Source organism: Leuciscus leuciscus, assembly GCF_965113295.1.
Source record: "Leuciscus leuciscus genome assembly, chromosome: 12".
NCBI classification, from domain to species: domain Eukaryota; kingdom Metazoa; phylum Chordata; class Actinopteri; order Cypriniformes; family Leuciscidae; genus Leuciscus; species Leuciscus leuciscus.
In genome coordinates this window covers 23,365,978-23,386,666 of record NC_138736.1, presented here as the reverse complement: position 1 = coordinate 23,386,666, position 20,689 = coordinate 23,365,978, and the positions used below count along the sequence as shown (strand labels likewise).

Here is a 20,689-nt window from a genome sequence, read left to right as displayed (position 1 = left end):
TAATCAAGCTAGCATCATGCTAATAATGCTAGCATTATGCTTTCAACATACTAATCAAGCTAGCATCATGCTAGCAACATGCTAATCAAGCTAGCATCATGCTAGAAACATGTTAATCATGTTAGCATCTAGCTAAAAACATGCTAGCAACATGCTAATAATGCTAGCATCAAGCTACCAACATGCTAATCAAGCTAGCATCATGCTAATCAAGCTAGCATCATGCTAGCAACATGCTAATCATGCTAGCATCATGCTACCAATATGCTAATTAAGCTAGCATAATGCTAGCAAAATGTTATTCAAGCTAGCATCATGCTAACAACATGTTAATCGTGCTAGCATAATGCTAGCAACATGCTAATCATGTTAGCATCTAGCTAAAAACATGCTAGCAAAATGCTAATCATGCTAACATCTTGTTAAAAGCATGCTAGCAACATGCTAATCATGCTAGCATCATGCTACCAACATGCTAATCATGCTAGCATCATTCTAACAACATGTTAATCATAGTAAATCATGCTGGAATGTGGTAAATCGTAGTAAATCATCTTAGAAACATGGTAAATCGTGGTAAATAATGCTAAAACGTGGTATATCATGGTATCACAACATGTTAATTGTGTTAGCATCTGCCCAGTGGCGAGTTTTGCCACTGCAAGCACCACTTCACATTTTCTTCAGGAAATGTACATTCTAGTTAAGTTGGCTGAGAAAGCCAACTTACTGATATTGTACTTAAACTTATTAAGTTGGCTGAGAAAGCCAACTTACTGAAATGCTATTTAAACTTATTATTATTATTCTTCTGAGACTAAAATATAACTTTAATACAGCCTAGAGCTTTAACTCTACATACTCCAAACTCGGCTCAGACCTTCAGACTATTCTGACTCGGTATGCTATATCTTTTCTAACTGATCGGACTTACGGTTTTCCTAAAAATGACGATCAAAACTCGAAAAAACTCCCATTGACTTAACATTGTGGAATGCAGAGCTTTTTAAACTCTCCAACCGACAAAAATTCAAATCTAAACACCTTGAAGACTAAACCAAACTGCCGTTCTATATACTATATGAGCCATTGAGGCTCATTTAAACTAATAAACTCATCTATCTATCTACTTCAAACTAAATTAAACTTCAAACTAAATTAAACTTCAAACTAAATTAAACTTCAAACTAAATTAAACTTCAAACTAATTTAAACTTCAAACTAATTTAAACTTCAAACTTCTAAATTTACTTCATTTAAACTAATAAACTCATCTATCTATCTACTTCAAACTAAATTAAACTTCAAACTAAATTAAACTTAAAACTAATTTAAACTTCAAACTAAATTAAACTTAAAACTAATTTAAACTTCAAACTACTAAATTTACTTAATTTAAACTTATAAACTCTAAACTCATACACTTATAAACTAATTAACTTATAAACTCATGAATTCATAGACTTATGAACTCTTAAACTCATAAATGTATAAACTCTGAACTCTTAAACTCATTTAAACTTATAAACTGTAAATTCATTTAAACTTATAAACTCTAAACCTTGTACACTTATAAACTCATCAATTTATACTCTTATAAACTCTAAACTCATAAACTCTGAGTGTGCGTGCGCTACATGCTAATAGCGCTTAGTAAAGTGTTAAATCATGCCAAGATCATGCTAAGAACTCTATAAAAACTCCAGAGTAACCATCTGTGACAACTACCAACCACCTAGTAACACCATATCAACCGCCCTGAATACCATAGCAACCACCCAGAACACCCTAGCAACCACCCAAAATACCCTAGCAACCGCCTAGCAACCACCCAAAAGACCCTAGCAACCACCCAAAATATCCTAGCAACCGCCTAGCAACCACCCAAAATACCCTAGCAACACCATAGCAACCACCCATAACACTCTAGTAACCACCCAAAATACCCTAGCAACCGCCTAGCAGCCACCCATAACACCATAGCAACCGCCTAGCAACCACCCAAAAGACCCTAGCAACCACCCAAAACACCCTAGTAACCGCCTAGCAACCACCCAAAAGACCCTAGCAACACCATAGCAACCACCCAAAAGACCCTAGCAACACCATAGCAACCACCCAAAATATCCTAGCAACACCATAGCAACCACCCAAAACACCCTAGCAACCGCCTAGCAACCACCCAAAAGACCCTAGCAACCACCCAAAATACCCTAGCAACCGCCTAGCAACCACCCATAACACCCTAGCAACCACCCAAAATACCCTAGCAACCACCCAAAATTCCCTAGCAACCGCCTAGCAACCACCCAAAATATCCTAGCAACCACCCAAAACACCCTAGCAACCGCCTAGCAACCACCCAAAAGACCCTAGCAACCACCCAAAATACCCTAGCAACACCATAGCAACCACCCAGAACACTCTAGTAACCACCCATAACACCCTAGCAACACCCTAGCAACCACCAAAATACCCTAGCAACCACCCAAAAGACCCTAGCAACCGCCTAGTAACCACCCAAAATACCCTAGCAACCACCCAAAATACCCTAGCAACACCATAGCAACCACCCATAACACCCTAGCAACCGCCTAGCAACCACCCAGAACACCATAGCAACCACCAAAATACCCTAGCAACCACCCAAAAGACCCTAGAAACCGCCTAGTAACCACCCAAAATACCCTAGCAACCACCAGAAATACCCTAGCAACACCATAGCAACCATCCAGAACACTCTAGTAACCACCCAAAATACCCTAGCAACACCCTAGCAACCACCCAAAACATCCTAGTAACCACCCATAACACCCTAGCAACCACCTAGCAACCACCCAGAACACCCTAGAAACCACCCTAAATACCCTAGCAACCGCCTAGCAACCACCCAAAATACCCTAGCAACTGCCTAGCAACCAACCAGAATACCCTAGCAACCACCCAAAACAGCCTAGCAACCACCCATAACACCCTAGCAACCGCCTAGCAACCACCCAGAATACCTTAGGAAGCACCTAGTCTCAGCCTCAGACGTCACGCCCACGGAACGTTGGCTAAACGTCTGATGCATATGGTACACTTAACTGGAAACACTTCAGGAATGTCAAAGTCGTCATCTGATTGGTTGAATTTTATCAGATTTCCGGGTGGCGCGAAGTGTCGCGTTTATTTTTGGTCCGCCGGGAAACAAATGTCATGACGCCAAAACCCCTCGTGGAAGAAGAAAGCCATTGTTTTTACAACTGAGACAATGAGCGCTTACCACGATCAACTAAACGCTGTATTTTCAAAAGTATGTGAAGTTCACGGCTCCATTGATGCAGTAAACTTGCACAAGGTTCTTGAATGAATCATTTATTAGATGCACGCCGGTCTGTTATTGTAGGGACATCAACATTATATTGTCACGCCCCTAAATATGACGCGGTACAAAACAAACTGTGATTGGTTGTGTCACAGTACATGTCAGTCAAACGTCCTCTTGGGCGGTCCTTGGCCAAGAAATGCTGCGATAGAGTCCAGACCTTCTGCCGTCAGTCTGAAGGTCTGGCTATGCGAGACAAGGAAGCACCTAGCAATCACCCAGGACACTTTAGCAACCCACTAGAAACACCCTAGCAACTTTTTAACTTTAAACTACTTCAAACTTCAAACTAATTTAAACTTCAAACTACTTTAAACTAATTTAAACTTCAAACTAATTTAAACTTCAAATGAATTTAAACTTTAAACTAATTTAAACTTTAAACTAATTTAAACTTCAAACTAATTTAAACTTCAAACTAATTTAAACTTCAAATGAATTTAAACTTTAATTTAAACTTTAAACTAATTTAAACTTTAAACTAATTTAAACTTTAAACTAATTTAAACTTTAAACTAATTTAAACTTCAAACTACTTTAAACTAATTTAAACTTCAAACTAAATTAAACTTTAAACTAATTTAAACTTTAAACTAATTTAAACTTCAAATGAATTTAAACTTTAAACTAATTTAAACTTCAAATTAATTTAAACTTCTTCAAACTTTCTGGTCCAAACTTGAGTACCCTAGCAACCGTTTTGCAAGACCTATATCTCTGTATCAGAACATCTTATAGAGATGAGGTTTGGCTCTTTTGACTCATGCTAGCAAACAGCACTTCCAACATGCTACACATGCTAGCAGTGAATAGCTACATGCTAATAGTGATTAGTTAAGTGTTAAATCATGCTAAGAACTCTATAAAAACTCCATAGTAACCATCTGTGACAACTACCAACCACCCAGTAACACCATATCAACCGCCCTGAATACCTTAGCAACCGCCTAGCAAAACCATAGCAACCACCCAGAACACCCTAGCAACCACCCAGAATACCTTAGCAACCGCCTAGCAACCACCCAGAACACCCTAGCAACCGCCTAGCAACACCATATCAACCACCCAGAACACCCTAGCAACCATCTAGCAACACCCTAGCAACCACCCAAAATACCCTAGCAACCACCCAAAATACCCTAGCAACCACCGAAAATATCCTTGCAACCGCCTAGCAACCACCCAGAACACCCTAGTAACCACCCATAACATCCTAGCAACCACCCAGAACACCCTAGCAACCACCCAAAATACCCTAGCAACCGCCTAGCAACTACCCAAAAGACCATAGCAACCACTGAAAATATCCTAGCAACCACCAATCAACCACCCAGAACACCCTAGCAACCACCCAAAATATCCCAGCAACCTCCTAGCAACAACCCAGAACACCCTAGTAACCCCCCCAAATACCCTAGCAACACCCTAGCAACCACCCAAAACATCATAGTAACCACTCATAACACCCTAGCAACCGCCTAGCAACCACCCAAAATACCCTAGCAACCGTCTAGCAACCACACAAAATACCCTAGCAACCACCCAAAATATCCTAGCAACCACCTAGCAACAACCCAGAACACCCTAGTAACCACCCCAAATACCCTAGCAACACCCTAGCAACCACCCAACACATCCTAGTAACCACTCATAATACCCTAGCAACCGGCTAGCAACCACCCAGAACACCCTAGCAACCACCCAAAATACCCTAGCAAACGCCTAGCAACCACCCAAAAGACCCTAGCAACCACCCAAAAGACCCTAGCAACCACCAGAAATATCCTAGCAACCGCCTAGCAACCACCCAGAATACCCTAGCAACCACCCAAAACAGCCTAGCAACCACCCAGAACACCCTAGCAACTGCCTAGCAACCACCCAGAATACCCTAGCAATCACCTAGAGCACCCTAGTAACCACCCAAAATACCCTAGCAACCACCCAAAAGACCCTAGCAACCACACAGGACACCCTAGCAACCGCCCAAAATACCCTAGCAACACCATAGCAACCACCCATAACATCCTAGCAACCGCCTAGCAAAAAACTTTCTGCTCCAAACTTTCTCAAGCCAACTTAAAGTTTGTCTCGACGAACTTTCGCATTTTTCTTTATTCCACCAAAACCACCAGACCCTAGCAACCACCCAAAATATCCTAGCAACCACCCAGAACACCCTAGCAACCACCTAGCAACCACCCAACTACACCCTAGCAACCGCCTAGCAACCACCCAAAAGACCCTAGCAACCACCCAAAATACACTAGCAACACCATAGCAACCACACAAAACATCCTAGTAACCACCCAGAACACCCTAGCAACCGCCTAGCAACCATCCAGAACACCCTAGCAACCACCCAAAATACCCTAGCAACACCATAGCAACCACACAAAACATCCTAGTAACCACCCAGAACACCCTAGCAACCACCCAAAATATCCTAGCAACCGCCTAGCAACCACCCAGAATACCCTAGCAACCACCCAAAACACCCTAGCAACCACCCAGAACACCCTAGCAACCGCCTAGCAACCACCCAAAAGACCCTAGCAACCACCCAGAATACCATAGCAACCACCCAAAATACCCTAGCAACCGCCTAGCAACCACCCAAAAGACCCTAGCAACCACCCAAAATAGCCTAGCAACCACCCAAAATACCCTAGCAACTACCCAGAATACCCTAGCAACCACCCAAAATACCCTAGCAACCGCCTAGCAACCACCCAAAAGACCCTAGCAACCACCCTAAATATCCTAGCAACCGCATAGCAACCACCCAGAATACCCTAGCAACCACCCAAAACACCCTAGAAACCACCCAGAACACCCTAGCAACCGCCTAGCAACCACCCAAAAGACCCTAGCAACCACCCAAAATATCCTAGCAACCACCCAGAATACCCTAGCAACCACCCAAAACACCCTAGCAACCACCCATAACACCCTAGCAACCACCCAAAAGACCCTAGCAACCACCTAGCAACCACCCAGAACACCCTAGCAATTGCCCAAAACACCCTAGAAACACCATAGCGACCACCCATAACATCCTAGCAACCGCCTATCAAAAAACTTTCCGGTCCAAACTTTCTCAAGCCAACTTAAAGTTTGTCTCGACGAACTTTCGCATCTAGTTATTATTATTCTTCTTACTAAAAATTTATACTCTTTCTCCTCCTAGAGCTTTAACTCTACATACTCCAAACTCGGCTCAGACACTCAAACTGTTCTGACTCGAGTTGCTCTATCTTTTCAGACTGATCGGTCTTACGGTTTTCCTACAAATGACAAAACTCGGAAAAACTCCCATTGACTTAACATTGGGCATTCAAAAAAAATTCAAATCCAAACTGACGTTTTCACACACACAGACACAAAGGCTGTTTCTCAAAACCAAGAATGCAAAGAACGGACTTGTGTTCTTGGGGAGAACGCTCTTGCTAGTTGTTCTTGGAAGAATGAACTCACAAGGTGACGAGCACACAGAACGCTGCTGACAGTTTGAGACGATGTGTTCTTGCTGGTATTGCGCAATAATACCCTCGCACAGACGCCGTCTGCAGTACCCAAACATAACGCGATTTAAATAATGGTTTAAACGGGTTAAATAACGGGTTTAAATAACCAAAACATAACTCCTTCCTCGAACGCCGAAATGAATGCTGGGATATTTCTGCCGTCAAGTTCACACAAGTTACCAACCGATGCATCCTCTGTAAAATGGGCGTGTCAAGAACACTTCCAGGATTTTTAACCGTTCTTGCCAAAATGCAAACTTGTGTATTGGGACAGTACTTGGGCAGCGAATGATGACGTTTCACAAGTTCACAAGAACACAAGTACAGACAAGAACGCATATTGAGAAACGGCCAAAGGGCCTGACACCCCTAAGATTATCTCCCTCTCTCTCCCTCAGAGGATTTATATTATTGAGCAGCCAATAAGTAATGGCCTAAAATCTCCATAGCAACCACCCAGGACACCCTAGCAACCGCCTAGCAACCACCCAGAACACTCTAGCAACCACCTAAAATATCCTAGCAACCGCCTAGCAACCACCCAAAAGACCCTAGCAACCACCCAAAATACCCTTGCAACCGCCTAGCAACAACCCAGAACACCCTAGTAACCACCCCAAATACCCTAGCAACACCCTAGCAACCACCCAAAACATCCTAGTAACCATTCATAACACCCTAGCAACCGCCTAGCAACCACCCAGAACACCCTAGCAACCACCCAAAATACCCTAGCAACCGCCTAGCAACCACCCAAAACATCCTAGTAACCACTCATAACACCCTAGCAACCGCCTAGCAACCACCCAAAACACCCTAGCAACCACCCAAAAGACCCTAGCAACCGCCTAGCAACCACCCAAAAGACCCTAGCAACCACCCAAAATATCCTAGCAACCGCCTAGCAACCACCCAAAAGACCCTAGCAACCACCAGAAATATCCTAGCAACCGCCTAGCAACCACCCAGAATACCCTAGCAACCACCCAAAACAGCCTAGCAACCACCCAGAACACCCTAGCAACCGCCTAGCAACCACCCAGAATACCCTAGCAACCACCTAGAACACCCTAGCAACCACACAGGACACCCTAGCAACCACCTAGCAACCACCCAGAACACCCTAGCAACCGCCCAAAACACCCTAGCAACACCATAGCAACCACCCATAACATCCTAGCAACCGCCTAGCAAAAAACGTTCTGCTCCAAACTTTCTCAAGCCAACTTAAAGTTTGTCTCGACGAACTTTCGCATCTAGATATTATCTATCTATCTATCCATCTATCTATCTATCTATCTATCTATCTATCTATCTATCTATCTATCTATCTATCTATCATAAACTTCAAACTACTTTAAACTACTTTAAACTTCAAACCACTTTAAACTTCTTAAGTTTAATCAAAGAGTATAGAAGTACCAAGAGGTGAAACTCCGTTGCCATTTTGACAACAATCGCTAGATGGCGCTGCTGTTGCGTTGTCGCCATTTTGGACTGAACCAACGGCTTTACCATTAGCACAACTACCGTATACAGCATTAACATTATGTCTGGAAATAATTAGAAACAAAGAAAACAGTGTTCTGCCATCAACTGCAACAACTACCAGTGTACAACCAATCAACTAGCATTTCATAGATTCCCCAAAGATCCAGAGAGGTAAAGTAGAAAAGGTTTTTATTAACGTTAAAGTGAGCTAACGTCAATGATAACAGGTGCTGTAACGTTAATGTAAGCTATCCCATAACCGCAGTAACAGTTTGCTAACGTTATGTATTTGGTCGAAATTGAGTCAAGACTCGAAATAGGCTTTTTAAATTGCACATTTTCAGAGATATATGAACACCTAACTTGGCAAATGACCGCTTTATTAATTCATTGCCATTCAATTTGTAATAAATGTGTGCACTTTACTTGCACATTGTTTGATTTGTTGTGTGTAATGCAGGCAGAAATGATGTGGTGATCTACTAACCATCACCAATTTTATTAATTTAATTTTGTGATGATCTTCTATTACTATTAAATATTCTCTCTTGACTAATGTGTTGTCCCTTTCACCTACTCACTGTTCATTGTGTTTTGGCTTTTTCAAGGAATTTGTCAATCATTTCATGAGGAACATGGGCTGTTGTTACTGGTGTTGTAAAATTGTGCTGTGTATGAAAACAGGAGTTATCCCCAAAAGTTATTGGGGTAAATAAGTAGCCCATTTGACAGCTTCATGCTCTATGACGAAATTGTTTAATTATAAACCGATCCATTAGCATTATTTTGTTGTACATTATTCAACACGCAGGGTTGGGGAGTAACGGAATACATGTAACGGCGTTATGTAATCAGGATACAAAAATCCAGTAACTGTAATCCGTTACAGTTACGTCAAAAAACGTAGTAATCAGATTATAGTTACATTTTGAAAAAAGGGGGAATACTTTCAGGATTACAATGGTTTCATTTAAAACTAAATAAATAAGTATTTTGGCATAATAACACTATATTAAGCACTGCTTGATTATACAGTAGTTCCACTTGTGCCACGCGCTGGTGCATGCGCAAATAACAGCCTACGATCTCAGACGCAGAGTGAATCACTGCTGCTAGTAGAAACGATGCTGCCTACGGGTAAAATCACTCTTAATTCATGGAAATTCCACTGCTATTTTGTAGAAATTAGGAGAGTAGCTTTTTTAGTACGTTACCCAAAATGTCCTTTCTTAATCTTTTCTCACGTAACGCGATGTTCGCTGTCTCTAGGTAACATAGGGGAACTCCCACTGCCAACGCCCCAAGTTCAGTCAGGCAAATTAAGAAAGATCACGGCTTTAGTCAACATGTAGGCCTATTTTAAAATAAAGTAATATGTAGATTGTGTAAAATTTTTAAATGTTGTTCTTTTATTTTTTAGTTAAAAATTAGTTAAAAATAAAACAAAATAATCTGTAATACTATACGTTAGCCACTAGATGTCTGTATAGCCCTTTACATAAATATATATTCAGGCATGTGTGTATATTTTGCAAATATTGTACACTGGACCACATTTTTAATAAATAGTTGGTTTTTTTTAATAATATTTCTTCTTGCTTGACTTTATTTATATACATGACCTTGAAGTAATCCAAAAGTAATCAGTTGCATTACTTTCATATTATAGTACTTGGATTACGTTACTGAATACTTTTTTTATGAAGTAATTTGTAACTGTAACGGAATACATTTTTAAAGTAACCCTCCCAAGCCTGTCAACACGCCATTTTAGTTAAAGCTATAGAGAGATTAAAAACTAGAAACTACTATTTAGTTCCCTTAACCGCTTTTGAATTGGAACCGGTATCGTTCAATTCTATGACAGCTGTGTTGCGTTCAGTCCAAGATGGCGGAGCTGCAGCTCTGCGCATGGGTGCGTTTGTTGCAATGGAACGTTCTATTGAGTTTCGCCTCTTGGTACTTCTATACTCTTTGGTTTAATGCTTCCAGCTCCCAATCAACTCCATAGCAACCGTTTTGCAAGACCTATATCTCTGTATCAGAACATCGTATAGAGATGAGGTTTGGCTCTTTTGACTCATGCTAGCAAACAGCACTTCCAACATGCTACACATGCTAGCAGTGAATAGCTACATGCTAATAGCGATTAGTTAAGTGCTAAATCACTTTAAACTACTTTAAACTTCAAACTAATTTAAACTTTAAACTACTTTAAACTTATTACGTTTAAAGATTCCAGCTCCCACGCAACTCCATAGCAACCAAACTTGAGTACCCTAGCAACCGTTTTGCAAGACCTATATCTCTGTATCAGAACATCATATAGAGATGAGGTTTGGCTCTTTTGACTCATGCTAGCAAAACAGCACTTCCAACATGCTACACATGCTAGCAGTGAATAGCAACATGCTAATAGTGATTAGTTAAGTGCTAAATCATGCCAAGATGATGCTAAAAACTCTATAAAAACTCCATAGTAACCATCTTTGACAACTACCAACCACCTAGTAACACCATAACAACCGCCCTGAACAGCCAAGCAACCCCCTATAAACGCCCTAGCAACCACCCAAAGTACCCTAGCAACAGCCTAGCAACACCACAGTAACCACCAAGAAAACCCTAGCAACCGCCTAACAACACCCTCGCAACCACCCAGAACACCCTAGCAACCACCCAGAACACCCTAGCAACCACCCAGAACACCCTAGCAACCACCCAAAATACCATAGCAACCGCCTAGCAACCGCTTAGTAACATCATAGCAACCACCTAGCAACACCCTATCAACCACCCAGAACACCCTAGCAACCACCCAGAATACCCTAGCAACCACCCAGAACACCCTAGCAACCACCTAGCAACACCCTATCAACCACTCATAATACCCTAGCAACACCATAGCAACCACCCAGAACACCCTAGCAACCACCCAAAATTCCATAGCAACCGCCTAGCAACCGCTTAGTAACACCATAGCAACTGCCTAGCAACCACCCAGAACACCCTAGCAACCACCCAAATTCCATAGCAACCACCTAGCAACTGCTTACTAACACCATAGCAACACCCTAGCAACCACCCAAAACACCCTACCAACCGCCTAGCAACCACCCAGAATACCCTAGCAACCGCCTAGCAACAACATAACAACCACCCAGAACACCCTAGCAACCGCCTAGCAACTTTTTAACTTTAAACTACTTGAAACTTTAAACTACTTGAAACTTCAAACTAATTTGAACTTTAAACTAGGGCTGCAACAACGAATCGATTAAATCGATTCGTTCTGTCGCTATTGCGCCACTCAATAAGTCGCGGAGATTTTTGAGTATAAATTTTAAAAAGTTGAGTTGAGTGCGGAGCAGAGCTATGAGGCGCCGGACTGGACAAAAGCGAAGCGAACTCCACGAGCGAGCGACACTGCGCAAGAGAGACCGTTTGGTCTCAAACATTTTGTTAAAGATTATAACATCTTTGACAAAAAACAAAAAAACAAGTTTGTGAGTGTGTGCATCTGTGAGTGAGAGTTTGTGAGCATGTGCGTCTGTGAGTGTAGTGTAGAGAACAAGTTCTGATGTTCAAACAAATCCTGTTAAGTTTCTGATTTGTATTTTTCTTTATTTTGTATACATTATTTATTGTTCTGACAGCTCAGGTCCCTTTATACAAAATGTACATCTTTCTGTGCACCTTATTTAAAAAGCCTATATATTTGGCAGATGTAAAGCATGTGTATGTTTTTTTTTTTTTTTTTTACTTTAACAGCTCAAGGATGTTCAAGGAGCAACCTCTTTGTGCACTTCGCACTGTGAATTTGCACTGTCAGTTCTGTTTTTGAATAAAGTGTTGGAAATTAATGTTTTAAAAAAAATCAGATTCATCGATTAATCGAAAAAATAATCGACAGATTAATCTATACTTTAAACTTCAAACTACTTTAAACTTTAAACTAAATTAAACTTCAAACTACTTTAAACTTCAAACTACTTTAAACTTCAAACTACTTTAAACTTCTTCAGACTTTCTGGTCCAAACTTTCTCGTCCAAACTTTCTCAAGCCAATTTAAAAGTTTGTCTCGACAAACTTTTTAATCTAGTTATTAGGGCCCAAGCCCTGAAAGGGTGAAGGCCCTATTGTTTCCGGAAGGATTATAATTTATTTGATTTTTTTGCCTTTTTGCCTTTTTGCCACTTTTGGGGCCCTTAACATGCTCAAAAACTCTTGAAATTTTGCACACATGTCAGAACCTGCGGCCATCAGGGCCGGACTGAAGCTGGTACCCGGGCGTGGCAGGGGGGCTCGACAGCGCCCCCTGGAATGGTGTCCGAAACTTGGTCCATAAATCAAACACGCTTGCATGTAATAATATGAAACTCAGTACACATATAGATCCCATCGGGCCGAACAATTTTCGTGCTCTAAGTTTTACACCAGCCCAACAGGAAGTCGGTTATTATACGTTGTTTGGAAAACGCATACAATGGAATGTGAAATACTCCTAGAGAATTCATCCGATCACCACCAAACTCGGTGTGAATGAAGTCAAGACATTGAGGATGAATTCTTGCGAACGGATTTTTGATATCTCGAACGGTTTGGCCGTGGCGAGGAAACGAATTTATGGCGAGAAAAGATAAAAACGAAGTGTTATAACTTCTGCATACATTAACTGATCTTGATGAAACTTCAGCAGTGTATTCGTGGTAAGAGGCCGATCACTTGTATGTAACTATTGTGAGTCAAAGTTATAGCGCCACCAACTGGCAGCAGGAAGTGTGTCACTTTCTAAATGCTTTTGACAAAAGTGGGGGGGGTTAATTTTATGTACAGTCACAAAAATCAGTACGCATATTGGTCTCATCGAGTCGGACAATTTTCTAATTTACAGTCATTAGCTCCGAGCATCAGGAAGTCAGATATTTTGCCTCAGATATAAAATTAGCCTCTAATAAAATAAATAAAAATAAAACAATAAATAAATAAAGGGGAAAGAGACCAAGAGACTCAGCAGTAGACACTAAGGAATGAGTTTGCATAAGTATTCATGAAAAATTAGGGCTTTTTTTGTTTTGCAACATTTCAGGGATTGTTTATACAGAATTATATCATTTAGAAAGGCATTAAAGACAGGGGATGTTTTAAGAAATCGACATTTGTGTATGAAATATTTTGCCATTAAAATCAGATTATTCACTCCAAACTCAGTTGTTCTGTTCTCCATTTGAAGTCCAAATATAACGTATTCATTCATTCAATTCGTTAAAATTGGGATATTTTGTGTATCGTACATGATCCAGTACTGGAAAGCATCCCAGAAGGTCTGGGTTACACTACAAGAGAAGAAGAGATGTTCTGCGGTTTCAATGTCAGAATTACAGAAAGTACAAACATTCACATCCATATTAAATCTTTGATGCAAGAAGTTGTTACATGGATAAATCTCATTCATCACTTTGAAGTGAACTTCTTTTACCTTCGGTGAAATAGGAAAAGAAAGGTAACTGGTTCTTATCTTCACTAAACAATTACTGGTAAATTTCTGGAAGATATGTTTTCTCTTGAATGGTGAGGGGAAGCAGATCGAAGTGAGAACATTTAAAAAAAAAAGTATTATTACATTTATTTTTATCTAATAAATTATATGCATCTATGATTAACGTGGACTCTCTGGGAATAACCACAGAGTATGTTAACATGCCTTTTACTAAAGTGATCAGAGCTTGTGGGATTGCCTGAATTACAGTTTTAAATTGCCTCTCAGTGCACATCAAACTGCATTTCCGGATGAAAACATCATATGTTAAGAAGTTACCACAATTATCTAATAAATGAACAATCGACCAGACACCCTTTTCCATCCATTCACTGTAGAAAAAAGATTTTCCCTTAATTAATATACTTCTGTTATTCCATATTGGGACCGTGTGAGGAGTAAAGTTATGTTTGTATATGAGTTTTCAGTATTGGAGAACCTGTTGATGGAAAGTTGAAAGCTTAATTGGTAGTTTGGAAATGTTGAAGTCACATCTTAACAAGAAATGTATGCCACCAAACATTTTGAAGATTTTGAAGGGGAAATCAAACCAGAAATGATCACCTTTTATTTATTTATTTTTGTAACCATTTTAATTTGATGGTACCATTCATTGGGTCAAAGTCAATGGCATTGAACCCCCCTTCTTTGGCAGGTTTCACTGTATCGCTTTTATTTACATAATAATATTTATTGTTCCATATAAAATTGAAATTATCTTGATTGATCTTCTTAATTAATTTGTCGGGTATATGCGTAGGCTGGGAAGGTAAGTCTTGACAAGCTTTGCATTTTAGTAAGTAAAATGCGTCCAAAAACAGATAAGTCTCTTTGAAGCCAACTGTTAAGAATAGTTCTATTTTTCTGAATGATATTTTCTATGTTGGATGTTTCTCTAACCTTTTTATCTTTAGAAATTATAATACCCAAGTATCTGACTTCATTTTTAACTGGGATATTATACATATTAATCATGTCATGGTCTTGAATAGTTAAAATTTCACATTTCTCCATATTCAATTTTAAACCAGATGCTTTGGAGAACAAATAAATCTCTTTTAATGCCACCGGAATTTGTCTTGCATTCTTTAAAAAAAGTGTGGTGTCATCTGCCAATTGACTTATTACCAATGAATTTCCCATGACATTTAGGGGTTGGATGTTCAGGCTATTTTTTACATGGATTGCTAGTAATTCGGCTACAATGATAAATAAAGGCAAGGTTGGACAACCTTGTCGAATGCCTCTTTTTATATCAAAGTGCTTAGATGTTCCAAATGGCAGAGACACTGAACTATTGATGTCTGTATATAGCAGATTGATTATGTCAATAAACTTATTCCCAAACCCAAAACACTCCAGAGTCCTTAAAAGAAATCTATGTTCGACCATGTCGAAGGCCTTGTAAAAGTCCAACAAAAGAATAATTCCATCATCCTTATTTAAGTGCTTATAGTCTAACAGATCTAATACCAATCTTATATTGTTATGTATAGATCTGTCTCGGAGAAAACCAGATTGAGTATCACTTATAACATCAGCCAGACCATTCCTCAACCTGTCAGCAATCACATGAGAAAACAGCTTATAGTCAGTGTTCAATAAGGTGATAGGGCGAAGATTATTGATATATATCTTTTGTCTTTACCTTGTTTGGGAATGAGAGTTATTAGCCTCTGTTTAATTGAAGGTGTAAGTGTCCTATTGCTCAAAATGTCCTTTATAGCCTCCAATAAAAATCCTTTCAGGTCAACCCAAAATAATTTGTAAAAATTGGATGTCAGGCCATCTTGTCCTGGTGCTTTCCCTACTGCTATTCTCTTAATTGCTTCATCTAATTCTGCCATTCTGATCTCAGAGTCACATATTTCTTTAAAGGCTAATTCTATTTTGGGGATATACGGCCTCAAACCACCAAGGAAAATATCTGAGTCATATCTTGAATATTCAGAGCCATAAAGTTTGGAGTAAAATTTATAAATTTCTTCAGATATTGTTTTATGATCTGTGCACTCTGTATCATTAATCATTAATGAATTAATTATCTTTCTCTCCTGTCTCCTTTTCTCTAATCCACTAAAATAAGATGTGTTTTTCTCCCCTTCCTCTATCCATTTAGCCCGAGACCTTACATAAGCCCCTTGAGCTTTTTTAAGATACAAGTGATCTAGTTTTTCTTGTAGGTTAATGAAAGTGCTTTTATCAGAATTGGACATTAGAGTTTTATCACAGTATCTATTAATGTCCTGTACCAATTGGATCTCATATTGCTTTTGTTTGCTATGTTTGGATTTACTGTATTGTATCGAAAACTCCCTTGCCTTAAACTTAAAGTACTCCCATCTACTACTATAATTGCCTACATGTATATCATTTTTAATTTTCTCTATCAAATTTCGGATAATTCTATTATATTCCTCATCTTTTAGAAGGTCTGCATTCAATTTCCAGTAATCTTTTTTATTTTTGGGCCTATTATCTGGATTTAATACAAGATTTATTACACAGTGATCAGTTAAAGGTGCACTATTAATCGACACATTTGAGACATTGCTAGAAATTCCAGGTGTTGCTAACCATAAATCTATTCTGGATTTACTACTACCATTGGGTTTGATCCAGGAGAATTGAATGACCTCTGGGCTCCTATCCCTCCAAATGTCTATTAAGCTGAATGTTTTACAAAATAATAAAAATCCCTTCAATATTTAACACAACAGCAAGCCAGTGACCAAATCCATCAGCTTTAAAAGTGATTACTTTCCCTGGACATTTATTGAAGCAGATGGCTACACCGCCAGATCGATTGGAACCATGACTGAATATAATCTTTTCCCCCCATTGGTTTGACCAGAAGGTGGCATCAGCGTCACAGGAGTGAGTCTCTTGTAAGAAAGTACAGTGGGCATTTTGACCCTTACAAAACAAAAATATTGCTTTCCTCTTCACTGAATCTCTAAGGCCTCTTGTGTTCAAAGAAGTTAACAATAAACTCGTCTTTAACATAGAAAAATAATTTTTTTAACAGAAAATACTGCTGTAACAATAAAGCAGTAACAATAGCCACCAAAGGAAACAAAAAAATATATATAGCCTAATATTTAGCCTAACTAAAATAGTAAAGATCTCTTTTTAGTTCTTTAGAAATATAACTAAAAGGTAATCCTCTAACATTCAAACAAATAAGGATGTAACGTTACCCTGCCTTTAAATGATAATTTTCAAAAGTCTTTCTATGATGACTTGTTTTTTATTCTCTGGCATATTTGCGACGACCGTTTATGTAGCCAAAAGGTCCCCTGTAATATGCCTTCTCACCCGCTTTCCTTGCTTGCAGAATTTGCGGCCAGAGTTTTCCCCTTTCCAGCATGTCGTCCTTCGTCAAATCCTCGGCGAAACGGATCCCTGCAGCCTCACAGACCTGTGACTTTTTAGTCATTCTCCAGATGGCATCTCTATGTTGACGCTTGGTGAACTGCACAATCACCTGGCGTGTCTTGTTATCCTCCTTCCTCCCCAGGCGGTGTACAGTGTCCACGTATTCCTCCATTTTCTGGGACCATTCTGGTGCGATCTCCCCCAGCAGTCGTATCACCTCTTGCCTGATGTTTTCATCCAACGTTACCTTCTCTTTGATTCCCTTTATTCTCAAATTCCAGCGTCGTCTGTATCTGTCTTGCTCCTTTGATTTTCTGTGAATTCGTCAACTTCTTTCCGTAAAAATCTTCTCCTTGCATTCCTTGACCCCTTCAGCATTGAATTCAATTGACTTCGTAAGATTGGCAATCATCGCAGTGTTCTGAGTTAGCTTAACGTCAAGCTCCGCCATCTTTTGGTCACCGCGGTTGGATTTTGCTTGGACATTTTCTTCACATGTGCTCCTTTGGATGGAGTTGATGGCGGGGAGTTATTTATCTCGTCATGGCCTCTTTTTCCTTCACTGTTGGACGCAGTCTCCATGTCCATTCCGTAATCATGGTCTGAATATCGCGTAGCTCGGAGGCTTTTTTCATCGTCTTTTTTGTTCTTTTGTTCGTTCGGCATGGTCAGACAGTCATTTCCAGCTGTTTAGCAGGGTAACTAATATAAAAAACTCAAATTAAGGAACTTCCCCAGGTGCACTAATTTCCTCCAACCGTTCAATCCGCCATCTTGCGCAGACTCCTATTACAGCGATATCTGTTAGCTTTGAATGTGTCCGTGACTTCCTGGAATGTCACATGATTATGGCTCTTCTTCATGTTCCATATGGACTATTATTGTGCATTTTCCACAAATTAAGACATAACTGTCACTATAAGTTTCTCAGAATACAATAGTGGTCAAATACTGAAACTTGAGTCTTATATCTTTTTAATGATGTATAGTTTGTCAAGGTAACATTAAATCTGATAGTAACTTTGAACTAAATAAATAAAAAAAACGCTTCAGTGCGCCGACGCACTGGTGAAGCTTAACCCTCTGAGGTCTGAGCTGTTTTCTGGCCCTGGAGGTGTTCTGACATGCTCTGACATTTGTGCTTATTTCTGTTACTTGTGACATTGTCATGGCTAAAGTCTTATTACACTGTATTTAGCACAAACTCTGCTACAATAATATATCAGCAGCATGTATGTAAAAGTTTGTAGTTTTGAGATAATGACATTTATGCGTGGTTTGTGCAAATACCCCAAAAAATTGTCACTGAAATAAGGCCATGAAACCCATACTGATTATTTCTTCACAAGACTTTTGAAAATTGTATGACGTAGCCTAGAATATTTGCTCCAAAACTATGTGAAAATCACCCTGACTGCTCATTCAGATAAGACAATATATTGATTTAAAATTTCTAAGACGTGTTTTGTGTGAGAAAGCCATATGCGAAGAGGCGTGATCATCTCATGATTATGTAAGCCTTCAACACCTGAGAAAGACAAAGACACTCCCCTAACTGCCCTATTAGGAGCTATCAGGCCCTGTCATTCAGAGCAACCTTGCACAAAGAATGAGGAGATTTAAAAAAGAATGGCTTTTAGATTGTTTGGATTTATTTACAACACAACATAATCCAAAGATACACAACAAATGACAAAAGAGCACATTGAAAACAATGATCCAAAGACAGAGACCTTTGTGCCATTCCTAAAAACATTGTACATACCTTTCATTTCCAAGGTGTTTGATTTTCACTTTACCATGTTCATGTACAGAGACTCATGTGAATGTTGAAGTCAGCAGATTTTTCTGGTTAAAATTGCTTTTTAAAATTCACAGAATACACACACACACACACAAATGTTTCCAACAATATATAATATAATGAACACCATGTTTGTTGTGCCTTGTAGGCATAAGCTATGTGCAGTACTGCATAAAATAATTATAACAATAACCTATAGCAGCCTATAAATCTTCCAAAAGATTTCAGTAACAATGCTAGAGAAAAATATATTGATTATCTTATGTTACTTCAAATGTTTCCATTCGTTATGATGATATGAAATGAGATAATAGTAAAAACATAAAGCCTAATGTTTGGTGCATTTTTCCTTTCAAACGCGATCGCGCTCCAAAATATGATACATTCAAACGCACAGCGCGCTCCAAAATATGATACATTCAAACCCACAGCGCGCTCCAAAATATGATACATTCAAACGCGATCGCGCTCCAAAATATGATACATTCAAACGCGATCGCGCTCCAAAATATGATACATTCAAACGGGATCGCGCTCCAAAATATGATACATTCAAACGCGATCAGGCTCCAAAATATGATACATTCAAACGCCATCGCGCTCCAAAATATTAAACATTATGGTTATACATATCTATGTTTGAGTAGATATCCACAAACAGTATTTAACAGTATTTAACAGTAAACACGGGTCTAAATAGTATAATATTCACCATATATCTAGCAACAGTTCAACTGCAATGTGAAGTTTATGCAACAATACCATAAACTAATAAGTAAGAATTTCTTACCTTACATCTTTCTTGTCTTCAAATCGCGTTCTTCTTCTTCTGAGTTAAATCCAATGTAAGCTCAGACGTGTCTTCCAAACTCGACGAAAAGCAGAGACTTGTGAAGTTTTTTGGTGTTTTGTGTTTGAGGTAACAAGGGCGTTTGCGTCCCATGTGGACGATTTGCATGTGAATCACTTTTGCGCGAGTGGGCGTGGTCGAATTAAAAGTAATTAGCAAGCGTTTGAGATACTGGACATCCTGTTGGTTTTATACAAATTACTTAAACAGAGAATATTTTTTTCAGTTTGAATCCGATCATTTAAAAGTACACACTTAAATGTGTATAAAGGTACAGTATATGGCTCATAAATGTGTGACAAGTATTCGCTGAGTTTTGTTTCAGTTTATAGACGTGCTCAAGAAAAAAAAGTTCACCGCGACGGAGAGGCAGAACGCACACCCTGTTTATTTTCTTTATTTTACAAAAGCACAATATTTTGATTTGATTGTAAGTGGACACATACAAAAGTAGAAATATCACAGATTCTTTTTTTATATTTCTTTTTTCTGTATAACCATAAATGACGGAGTAATTTAAGTTTATTGTACTACAATGTGAAGAAAATCCAGCAAAACGCGGGGGCGCGTTTGCCGACCTCAGAGGGTTAACAGGTTAATGTCAAAAAAGGAAACACTAAAAGCCTCATATCTTCTAAAAATTCTATATAAAATTATACAAATATCAGAACTCAGAACCCATTTTATTCTTTTTTTTCAGTTTAATAATTAAAGTTTAAAAACATCCAGAAT

At 39.1% G+C, this 20,689-nt stretch overlaps 1 protein-coding gene and 2 long non-coding RNA genes across 5 annotated transcripts in view; all 3 read right to left on the bottom strand.

Annotated features, from left to right (window-relative positions):
- Nucleotides 1-20,689, bottom strand: part of LOC309511529 (cytosolic 5'-nucleotidase 3-like) — a 169,919-nt gene that overhangs the window by 11,298 nt on the left and 137,932 nt on the right. The gene's annotated exons all lie outside the window — the stretch shown is intronic.
- Nucleotides 2,458-5,952, bottom strand: LOC309511590. Its single transcript, XR_014210701.1, has 3 exons — nt 5,919-5,952; nt 4,390-4,442; nt 2,458-4,314 (listed from the first exon to the last, which is right to left on the bottom strand). It is a non-coding gene; the product is annotated as an uncharacterized lncRNA (long non-coding RNA).
- LOC309511624 lies at nt 9,813-19,139 on the bottom strand. Its single transcript, XR_014210735.1, has 2 exons — nt 11,535-19,139; nt 9,813-11,234 (listed from the first exon to the last, which is right to left on the bottom strand). It is a non-coding gene; the product is annotated as an uncharacterized lncRNA (long non-coding RNA).